Below are 12570 nucleotides of genomic sequence, written 5' to 3'. Positions count from 1 at the left end.
AGTGTGCTGGCAACTTTCACATGGACACACATGACTGAGCTGCCTATAGGCACCCTTGCTTTCATTGTTTCCATAATTCAATATGTTTAAAAACAGCCATGCTAACAAACAGTAGAAAGAAGAGTGGGAAGTGAAACTCTATGGGATTGAACTTCAGAAATGTAGCACAGGTAGAAGAAGAAGGTGTTCAGAGTAAAAATACAGGAGGGATTTGTTATGCAAAAATAAGACCTCATCTGAAGCTGAAAGGTTACTACATGCAATCAAAGGGAAAAGCGGTGCTTAAAACAATAAAGCAGAGATTGTTCTAACACTCTTTAACATGCGGTTTGCAAGTAAATCTTTAATAAATTACATATTATCACAAATAATTCACTGATTACTACCTTTTGCTGCATCTTATTAATTTATTCTGTACCACACACAAAAACACTCCTGAGTGAGCTACAACAAGGATTTAAAGATTCTGAGTGCAAAATATTTAGCAAAATTATCTTGGTCTCTTAAACAATTTCAGATTACGGTAAAACCATGGTTAAAAGAATACATTTCCAAGCTGCCAAAGGTAAAATTCAGGAAACACTGTGCACATTAGATGAAATGGTAAATCTCCCATACTCATGATGAGCAAGAATTTTGCCTTTGTGTAGCTGCAGGAGGAAAAAACTTAACATATACGGCAGAAAAAATTTTACTTCAGTACTAACTACATCTTTATTACTAATTACAATCTTCTGAGAATTAGATCAGTTTATATTTAAGAAGTGCAGATTTTTAAGAGCAAGCCAGAGTCCTGTGAGATAAAAGGTATACAGGCACAAATCAGTATGATTCCTTAACCACTTAATGAACTGATAAAGGACATGACAACAGAATGATGAGCTGAGATATAGAGAATTTGCTTCCTTTTCAGTATTGGACAAGAAATTATATCAATCCCTGAGGTAAGTCTGAAATATGGTTACTAATACAGTCTGTTAAGGAAAGCCATAAAAAAGAGGTGATGCTCCCTCTCACCATATAGTTGGTGAAAGAGCAAAAAACATGAAGACCTGTAGGAGCTGTGAATTTCCACAAGCATTTCTAGCTCTGCAAGAATATTTCTTTCAAGACCTTTTGAATGCACATGTGCTCTGTATGGTGTAGATGACTTGCATCTGAACAGCTATATATCCAGCTCTCCTGTGTCAGTATTGTTTTGCTCTTGCACATACATATGATGGTACAATAGAACCACATCATGGTACAATTGCAAAATTTGAGCCCAACTTGAAAGCTGAGGCTGATGATTTATTTTATTACAAGAGGAGTTGCTCTCTTCTTTTATTGTTTGACTGTGCAGAACATGACACTAAGTCTTGACAGCCTCTAAGAGAATTTTGTTCATCCACAGAGAAGCTGAAAGATCACCTGTGACTGTGGAATGTATTTTTCCAGCATTTATGTTATACAGAGTACTTGTTAATGCCTTGGAAAATGCTAGTGGAAATGTTCTTGTGTGACGCTTTAGAACTAGCTTGCCAAACAGATTCATTGCAAATCGCTGCATTTTGTGAGGGAACATGAAAAATGTCTGGACAGAATAGGCACTAGTACAGTTTCACCAGGCATTCGGGACACTTGTTATGAAAAGCACTGGTTCAGTTATTTGCATTCTAATGTACTGCATGAGCTTCCTGTGGTAGGTTTCATAAAAACCTTCATTATAACATTAAATCTGCTGTTAAACCCTAGCTACAATTATGCATTTTGATGAAAATCATTGTGTTTGTAGACCAAGAGTGCAAACTAGCTGTTGTTTTTTTTATTCATTATGTAGTGATTAAAAAATTTGTCAGTATTTCAAACCTTCTGCATCTATGCTATCTCACCATGGCGATGTTGAGCAAGTCTTATTACTGACGATACTAGCCTTCATAAGAAGAATATGAATATCTTAGATGAAGCAAATCATTAAGAGTCTTTCCCAGTGTAAATGATTCTATGATTCTGTGATTATTTCCAATGGTGTACTGACATTATATGATTACAGTTTCATGGAGTTTTAATTTGCTCATGTGGAAAGAAAAAAAAAAGCTTAATCAAAATTAAGGTGATCTAGCACATACGGTTTTAAAAGTGTCCACAGGAGATGATAGTATTTTATGGGAAATACAGTTGGGATAATGCAAATACTGAACACCACCATATATCAGCTGCAAAACCAATGCTGGTCTTACTGTATCTTGGAATGCTGGTTGAAAACAAGTCAGGTATGAAGTACCAAGCAATAATTATGGTGTGTAAACTTGGAAGCAACTTATTTTTCCAGTGCAATAGCTCATCGTACCAGGAGAAGCTTTCAGTCATTAGATCAGCTCAAAATGTAACACTTACGCACTGACTTTGCTCTGCACTACAATCAGATGTGTGCATATTATATGTTTTGGTGTGTTTGTTTGCTTTGCTTGGCACAGAATTTATCTAGCGATATACAGCCTTTATATATTACTAATATACTGTAGCATAACACCAGGAAAGCATGAGACAATACTCTGTCTAATTGTTTTGATCAAACATGACATAGACTTTGTACTCGCGCTAGACACATATTTCTGTAAGTTATAGCTTTCACAGTACTTGCTTTCATTTTTTTGTAATCCTGTCTGTTTCAGACCCTGAAGAATGCGGCACAACCGTTTCAGTTTTCAACCTGTCAAGACTTTGCACAAATGATTTGTCAAGAAAAAGTCTAATTATGTCTGGCTTAAGGCTTCCATGTTAAACAGGAACAATTGCGGTGACTGTGAAAGAACCGCCTCCTGGCACTTGAGCAAAATGTGAAAGCAGCATGATTGTCCTGCCTTGTTTCTTTCCATCAACACCCCGTGGTCAGAAAAAGAAACCACCAAATACTTCACTTCCATTTCTATCAGTTTCTTGTGACTGGCAGCACCTTGGCATTTGCCTTGTACTGTATGTGAAGCATACTGCTAGGGCAACAAGAGAGCCTGTTGAATACAAAGTCTGAAACTAAGCAGACATCAAGCCAAGAGCTGCTACAGCAGCAATCAAGCAGATTAGCTTAAGTAATCCTGATGAGCATATTAAAGCTCAAAATGAATGAGAATGTTTGGAGGAAAAACTTAAATCAGGCCAAGTGTAAGTGACCTGGTGCTGTGAAACACTTTATATAATATACCTATTTTGCTGTGGCTATTTTTTCAACATTCTGACATATCAGCAGCCACTTAACTTTATTTGTCCATTTCAAAAATATTACTTGACTTTCCTTTCCAACAGAGTCTATGAACAGCAACAAAACTTGTCTTCTTTATTGAGGATGTGATGCACATGATCATTCAGTGGTTTCATCACTATTATCAGTGGAAGACTTCCAGAGACACTGTGGCTGGGTGTTTTGAAGCAAAATCCTGTAAAAACAATACTGATACATACCAAGTAAGGAAATGCATGGCAAAAACAACAGAGCACAAATAGATCGCTTCTATGGAAATTTGGTCTACTTTCAAAAAATGACTGCAGCCTTGGGTGCCTTCATTTTACGGTGGCCATCTCAAGACAAATCAAAATGTCTGCTGAGTTTTTAGAAAGGACTCTTCACCTACACCCTGAAAACTGTTTTTAAAGTCTTTAAGATGTACCTAAGCCAGCAAGACCGCAAGCATCACTGGAGGCTATCCTGTCCAGAGGGAATGTTTGCCACAACTAAAATGCTAACAAAACCTAGAATCTCACTTTGCCACCTGCCTCATGAAAGTGCCCTGACATAGCAGGAGCTGAAAAGTTCAAAATTTGTAGGCAGCCACAGTTTACTTCCTACTCCTCTGCATCTGTTGGTTACCAGGTCCTGCTAGTCTGTAACTGGACAGGGCATAGGAGAAGACTGAAGGTCTTATCAACACTCTTTTGTCTCCTAGGACTGACAGCTAGGAACATGAATTCTCCCCTTTTTATTATCAGAAACTCACTTCATCCTTTACCTGCAGAAAAGCAGGGAGATACCGAAATACTGGAGAAAAAAAATGTAGTGTTTTCATTTTGTGAAAAGGAAATAAAATTAGCTGAACATTCCGTAAGAGCTAGAGCCTCATAAAAGCAGGCATTTAAAATGAAATTTCATGACCTCAAATTTCAGACTGGTGACAGAAATCTCTGTAGAATGGGAGATTCATAGACACATGATGCCCACTTCACACTGTGCACGGTAGTAGTTCCTGTATTTATGGGAAATCTTCTGGAGCTGGGTGTTGTAGCTTCTTGTATAGACACGATATCGTTGATCTATACCATAGGCCATTTGTGATCAGCATCAACTTACTGAAATTTCCTTAGCGGGTCCCAAGGAGGACCTGCGGAATGAGTAGCTAACAAGTGATGCTTAGACAAGTTGTCACGAATTGGTAATGACATTAGTACTTGGCTTTTGCATGACTTGATCAGAACAATAAGGCTAATAGCGATTAAAAAGCTTATAAACATCTGTTAGTCTTTCAATATCATGAGCTGACACAGATGTATAGATTTCCATCCAAGCAAGTATATTGGCCCAAAAGTTTAAAAACAGTCTTTATCTCTGCAGCATTCTGGTGTGTTCCCTTAGAACAACCAACAGATACGTTTGTGTCTCGCCAGACATATTCCTGTGTGTTTCTGCTGCTAGGTATCAGCTGATGGACTATGTCAGTTATTATCCTATTCATCTAATTAGAACAGGGGATAGAATATTCCCCTCAGTGGTTCAAATCATCCTATGTACAAAATGGATTTGAAGGTGGTGGCTTAGGTCCTGCATTAGGCGATGGAGGTACTGGGTATGGAGGGACCTGAGTTATGGTCTGAGGGCTGCTCTGGTGGGTGTACTCAAAGGGCTCAGCTGCAGGTGGTATAGATTCAGATACATTAAGTCCACTCCCTTGCTTAGCTGCTCAACAGGAACCATTTCTAGTGTTTCTTTTAGGAACCAATGTGTAGTCAAGGGTACCCGCTTATAGCGTACAAAGTAGTCAACGTTTCAAAATCAAGTATTTCCTGTGCAAAGTCCACACTGAGAGTCCATACAGTGCATTTAGTGTATTGTGCCTTCACATCCTGATGTGCTATGCACTAACTTCCCCATGCCACAAAACCCTTAGGGCAGGACGAGAGATAATTATACCGCCGTTAGACCTACAGTGATATCTGAGAAAATTTCATACAGATTAACATAGTGAAGATAAAAAGCCTATGGTAGTGGCTCAGGATACTGCTGGCTTCTTGGAGGAAAAAGAAAAAAACAAAGCCAAGGACTCATTTCTTCAGTACTCATCTGGAGAGGGAAGGAAGGGTCACCAATGGTACAAGTATCACATAAAGTTGTTCTGCGCCCTTTGCAAGTTTGGCACTCTGGCCAGGAACACATGGAAGGATAATAGGAAACATTTTCTCTGTCTTCTGCAAAGGAAACTTGAAGCCACTGAGATCACAGAAGGAAACTACTATACCTTGTTAAAACAGATGAGCCACAGGACTGCTGAAACAAATGCACTTACCACATTCAAGTAACAGTGTTTGACAGAATACCAAGATTTTAAGTTCTCAGGAAATGCTTTTCTGGCTCTTGTTCCCTTTCTAAATTTAAGTTGCAATTAGTATTGTGATTCTTAACAGAAAAAGAATTCTTCAATTTCCAGATGATTTTCAGCAAAAGTTATGTGGAAGAAGAAAGTCCCTTTTTTCCTACCAAATCCACAGACTGTTTTTTTGGATATCTGGTGTTTTATCTACACACTTCAGTAAAAAGATTTATATTTTCAAGCACCATATTTTATAAAGGCCAGACGTTTCTTCTCTGCAACACCTTATATGACCATCATAAAAGCAGATTTACATGATTTTGCTTTTTTCTTTCTTCACTAGAAGGTTTTTTAAAAATGTTGTCTCCATTTTGGCCACCTAATTCAGATTCATTTGGGCCAGTAATTGTATTTTTAAGAAGAGCATTTAGATGCTCCTGATTAGTTCAGGTTGTTTGGATTGTCTCTTGATATGTTTGAATAAGTAGGTGAAATAAACGATAGCACTCCCAGGAAAAAGGGCTTGCGGTTCTCAGAATCAAGTAACTGCCTTACTTACCCCAGTTACTTGCCTCTTCCCCTTCTCCTTCTACTCCGAAGTTTGGCAAAAGCCCCGTCATATTTCAGGTCGTAGTCATACAAGATAATTTGGAGGTCTGTGTTAGTAACAGAAAAGAGTGTTCAAGGAGTCAACACTGCATAGAAGCTAGAAAGAATGAGACAAATGTCACAGGACATAAAGCCTGATAATTGCTTTATGGGAAGAAAGCCACAGGACACTGTTTCTCTCAAATGGTTCTGGGGAGCATGGGAATTTGCATAGTGTGTCTTATATAAGCAATGTTTATTATGAAGCATGGATTGGCTAATATGAAAAGGAAGAGAAAAAGAGGTTCATATTTATTTGTACTTGTTTTGTTTTTTAAAAAGTTAATCCTGATTTATGTCAAATTCCATGCTGATTTTTTTTTTCCCCACTGTTGTGTATCTCTGGGACAGAAAGTTTGCATGCCTTTGGTGTCTTATGGTGACTGTACAATGTCCAGTAAAGCTGACTACAGTAAAAAACCCTTATTTTAAAACTAAAAAAAAAAGTTAAAATATATATTTGACTATAGCATATTTCATGAACTTGTTCTCATACAAGAAAATGTTATATTTACGATTAGAGTTATTTAACTTAAATGAAACAATGAAGGGATAAAAGAGAAAATGCTATATTTGGTACTGTGAGTATAAATTATAATCTACACAGGAATCTCCTTGTATTATATGCCTAAATGCAACAATAAAGTTTCTGGTCCTGTCATTGCATGGTGGGACCCTCATCTTTGACTTAGTTATGTAAAATTTATAAAAGCAGTGGAGTAAACAATAGCAAAAAAGACTCTTAACAGAAATAGGCATAACAAGTTTCAAAGTGCAGATGTTTATCTTGGAAGTATATATCTGAAAAGGCTCTTCTTAGCAACTGAAAAGATAAATGATGTTCCTTGAGAGCTTTCTAGCCATTTATCATTTAGATAATATTGGTCACTTTTTTGAGTGAAACTGACTCATGAGCATATGGTACAGAGCCCTCAATTAAACAAGGAATTTAAGGACTTGCGGAGCTTTTGGGATGTGAACGAAGCAAAAGATAGAGGTGGCCTATTTGACAAAAACCACAGTTGGATCATCCTTATTTGTCCATGTGCATGATTTAAGCCATAAGCAGAGGAGGGTCTTTTAAGCTCTGAATCGTCTTACAGGTGTATCAACTACAGACATGAGTTGCACACGTTAAGTGTAGGCTCTGAACATTCACTCCCTATGCAAAGTTTATTCAAAGGTAAAAGCAGTCAGTGGAGTTACTGCAGATTTATATCAGATAGTAGTTCCATTTAGATATGATTCATCTAGAGAAATTTAAAAATCTGTATTTGGTTTTATTATTTATTTACAATTGTATTTATCAGAACAAGAGCTGGATATATAATATTTTAAATATGCTATGTTAGCTTGTTTAAAAATACATGATCATATTAACTGATAAATTGTCTTATTACTAAATAATTCAAAATCCAAACTGCCTATTGCTATAGTATTTCACTTTTCTTTTTATGTTGTAAAACAACAGAAAGCACTGCAAAGTATGTGCTTCAAAAATGTTCTTCTTGCTCCTCATAGGGAAGGGAAGGGAAGAAAAGGGAAGGGAAGGGAAGGGAAGAGAAAAAGAATCCAGCATAAAAATGCTCTGGATGAGCAGTCCAGACTTGGTGTGCCGTTCCCAGTGGCAGGCCTGAAAGCTTACTTTCTTGCAGAAAATGGTGTGGAATGTCCAACATCCTTAGCAACTGCAATGCTGAAATCATGGGTAGTCTGCAACATTTGGTACCAAAAACATTGTCAGAGAGCACAGTTGTGGGACCCCCATGTCTGTAGGGTGTGTACAGACTGGTCTATGGCTGCCTTAGAAACTATTTAAGAAGCAGGAGAACCCAGTGCACTCAGATTGAACCTTGATCCCTCATCTTTTCTTTCTTATCACTCAAGGTACTCTGGTGAAGATGGAGACAGAAAGACTTTAGGCATCAAAAGATGCCTTCCCAAATATAGAGACTTTCCCTATCTATTCCCCCAAATGTGGCCTTGGCTAAGTGACTTACTGAAAAAAAAACAACAAAACCAAAACCAAACCAAAGACACCAAAAAAAGCAAGACTGATGTACCCAGTAGTGCACTGGTGACAAATTTGTTCAAGTCTTAGAAATTCTAGGCTGCTGCTACCTGCTTCAAGTGATCCAATATCACTAGAGTAGCCTTGTCTACTGAAGGAGCAAGGGCTGCAGACAACTGAGAAGCCTCTAAACTTAGATAGAAATGGCTCAGCATAATTATATCTCACTCTCTGGCATAGCATGCTGACATGTAATTATAGCATTTTGATAGTGGGTTGCAATGATACAGTGTTTCAGATGGCAAAACACGACAGTGTCACAGATTTGTCCTTTGAAGAGTGCTAGGTCCTAAGAGTCCTGCAAATCTCAGCTGCAGTTTTCACATTGATTTCATTTCTGTGTGCAGGCTAACGAGTTTTGCCTGATGAAGCACTAAAATAAAACTGAGTAACCACGTGAGGATTTGAATATTTTTGTAATAATTACAGTTGGTATGACATACGTTTACATGAAGCTTTGAAATGTTTTAAAGCAAAGTTTCAGCAAGTTCCATCCAGGATAACAAAATCTGTGAAAAGCTCTGTTAATATGGACCTCTTAGTCAATGTTATAAAGCATTAAAGATGCAAAATTATTTGCAAGGGAAGCCAAAGCAATTCAGGCTCTAGAAATCAGTTTCTCCATATAACACTAACTGTGCATTTATATCTCAGACCTGTGGGTCTCCAACTGAAATAGGCTAAAGGAACTACTGTCTGCTGATAACCGTGAAGAAATGCTAATAATGCTCTGCCAAGACTGGTACAACTGTGAAATAAATTTTCCTGTTATTCAGAAATCAGAGATACTCCATCAACGGTAAGTCATTACTGATTTTTAAAGTGAACTAAAAGGAATGTCATGTGTGATAACCACAACCCAGTAACCATTTACCTGCATAGACACTTGGGCTCTGAAGGAGAAACTTTTAGAGTCATATTAGATGGGTTTCAAGCTAATAAGGTAATCAGTGTGGGATGGTGAGATATATTACTGTTACTGCATATCACCATATGTTCCTCTCTCTCTAAATTCTGAAATAAAATATTCTGGTGGGATTAAAGGTTGCCTGCCTACACAGTCATGTGTCTACATTCACTCTCTTTTTCTGAAAGGTAAGGCTTCATCTATTCTACTGATTGTTCACTGTATCCAGTGATAGGACACGTGGGAATGGTTCAAAGCTGCACCAGGGGAGGTTTAGACTGGACATTAGGAAGCATTTCTTTACCAAGAGGGTGGTCAAACACTGGAACGGGCTTCCTAGAGAGGTGGTTGATGTCCCAAGCCTGTCAGTGTTTAAGAGACATTTGGATAATGACCTTAACAACATGCTTTAACTTTTGGTCAGCTCTGAATTGGTCAGGTAGTTAGACTAGATGATCATTGCAGGTCGCTTCCAATGGAAAGAGATCTATTCTATTCTATTCTACTGGGCTGTCTATTTAAAAATCCAGGACAGAATGACAGTTTTAAGACATATGAGGCTACATAATGACAGTCACACTTTTCAGGGACTGTCCCAACTCCATGACATGCGATGCAACACAGACTCTCCAATGTTGTACAGAAGAAAGGGAGAAAGTGTGGGATTAAGTGCAAGCTTTGTTCATCCTAGATTTTAGACCTGGAAATACACCTTCATTTGCCAGGATACTATTTTTGTACTAATGAATGGTGTACCACTCAGTGCAATACCTGCTTTCAGAAAAAAAGGAGAGTTTAATAAGCTTTTAGACAAAGGAATGCCACTGAATATTCGTTTCATCCTATCTCTGGTCTCCAGGCGTGGTCTTAGCAGTCATTTGTTCATAGCATAGAAAATGCTTCAATTGAGGGTCAAACTAGGTCAAAAGCAGCCCTTTAGCAGCAGTCCTTGAGTGCTGGAGACACATAAGGCTCCATCTTTTATTACTCCTCCTTTTTTTATTATTTATGGGCATCTTCAGCGCCAGGATGCTGTATATGTCTTTGGCACTAAGTCTTAGTCCCACTGGTATCCACACTGCTTGAAGAATGTTTTGCACCTGGATTCTGCTTCTGTGTGAAACAGATACTTCCCCCACTGGAAGAACTCAGCTATTGACAAACAGACCATCTACTCTGTGGTCAAAAAAAAAAATATAGTATGGATGTGGTCAGCACTGTGTTTGGTATTCCAAGAGGTTTAGACCTTTTCAGGTGAGGTGGGAATGAAGTGCACGCTGGAAGAGCACGTGCTGTCAGGAGCAATGATGAGAGAACTTTTGTCCCAGGGAGTGTTCCTGACTCTATACAGTCTGAATCTGGTGGATTCAGAATAAGAGTTGAACAGAATGGACGTGAATTAGTCTACATCGCCTGACCTAGGGATTAAGTGGACCTGAATGGCAGAGTTTCCAGAAATACTGTAAGGAAAAGTCTCAGTTTGTTGCAGGTCTCATCAAAATAGCAACATTAACATTACTGGAAGGGTAACTGCATCATCTGAAATCTGCAAGTCCTCCTTGAAGCTGAATCTTGGTCCTGCTTTCAGGACCAGTTCAAATGGAGGAAACAAAAAGAGTGAGGTTTACTATCAACATTTTTCCTCAGAACCAACTGATGCAGCAGACTATTTCTTTCTCTACATCTTTCCATTATCCTCAAACCCAGAATTAATGCAGAGAAGAAATTCTTAGCTAGCATAATCAAAAATCACAGAAAAACCCCTTTTTTCTTACTTACATATATATGCATAAAATACACTTAGACAAGAGGAGTGAAATGGAACTGGGACCTGACTATTTGATAACATTTTTTTGTGAAAAATTCTTTTAGCTTTTATGGCTGTAAAACAGTGTTTGACATCTATAAATTCTTGAGTTGCAGGTAAGAAAATTTTGTTATTTCATATAAATTTTGTAAAGGAATGAAAAGATCAAAATAATAATTCTGCAAAATATGTACTCCTGAGAAATGTGACATGGCAGCAAGCAAATAATAATGAAAAAAAGATTCAGAAACTGGGATTATATTTGAGTTATCTACATTTGAGTTGTACTGAAGTTATATATACCTTATAAATATATAAAGCTCAGGTTCTCCCAGAATTATACTAGTTCCATGTTAACATTTTTCAGTGTAGGATAATGCATTTATAGAAAAAGGTATCACATGTGATTAGCACTGAAACAAATAACAAAAATAGGTGATAATTTTGGAAAGAGGTGCCAGTGAATTATTAAATCAGAATTATAGATTGTAACGGCTTTCCTTCTGATACATTGCTTAAAGGTCTTGTCCTAAAGATCTGCTTGATCTCATTTGAATTACTGGACCTTCACAAAGGTGCAGCAGATCTTCCACAAAGCACTGACTGCAGAAGCAGGATATAAGTGCAGTCCACTGAATCTCTACTATTTTCATGACAAACTGTTCTCAACATTCTTATTATTAATTTAGACAGCAATCTGAATATAATCCTTTGGTATGTTTTAAAGGTGGGTTAAAAATGAAAGTTAAACTCTTAATTGTGCTTCTCTGCTAGATTCATTCTCTGCCATATAATCTCACAAGTACATACTCAACACATTCCTGTGTGGCCTATTGATGTCAGCTAACCCTGATCTGGACTTACGGTAACTAAAGAACAATATGTTATGATAGGGATATACAATAATGTCATATGTATATGATAATGAATATCATCTTCTGTAGCACCCAAATTAAACTATTTTTCCAGTGTAGCCAGAACTTGATATCATCATCTCCAAGAAGTAGCTCAAACCGTCAAAGTGCAGTTGATCACTGAAGCTTCTGGCTCATATCCTTTTTTTTTCTTAAATTGGTGAGTAGCTGAAAGGTTAAATTGTCACTGGATAATGGACAGTTGTTGTGGAAAGGACTTATGGCAATTCTAGCACGATTACTGTGCTCTTTATGTTATTGCATAGATTTTGACTGAAATTCACTCAGGGACCCCGCAGCGGTCTGCAAGAATAACATCCTTCAGAGTTTTAGCCTACTCGGGACAAGTGCTGATGTTATTTTTATAACCATAATTGTATAATTACATTTCTCCGGTGAATGTGGTGATGCATGCATCCTCGAAGGATGTCAGACAGACCTGCTAGTCCAGAAATGTGTGCAGTGTAACATCTCCTTTCCTAAAGCCTAGTTCCCAACACACTTGTGTCTGAGGGAAAACATGAGTAGATTTAAATGTGCAATTATCTTCAGTGACTTCAGAGGAATCAAAGCCAATTTATACAAGCTAAATGTCTGTTTCCACCGCTGCCAGCATATATCATCCAACCGAGTTGTTCTTGGGTAGCCAAAGTGTCCTCTGTTGGTTT

The sequence above is a fragment of the Buteo buteo genome, chromosome 3 (assembly GCF_964188355.1).
Source record: "Buteo buteo chromosome 3, bButBut1.hap1.1, whole genome shotgun sequence".
In the NCBI taxonomy this organism is placed as follows: domain Eukaryota; kingdom Metazoa; phylum Chordata; class Aves; order Accipitriformes; family Accipitridae; genus Buteo; species Buteo buteo.
This window is presented reverse-complemented; position numbering follows the sequence as displayed.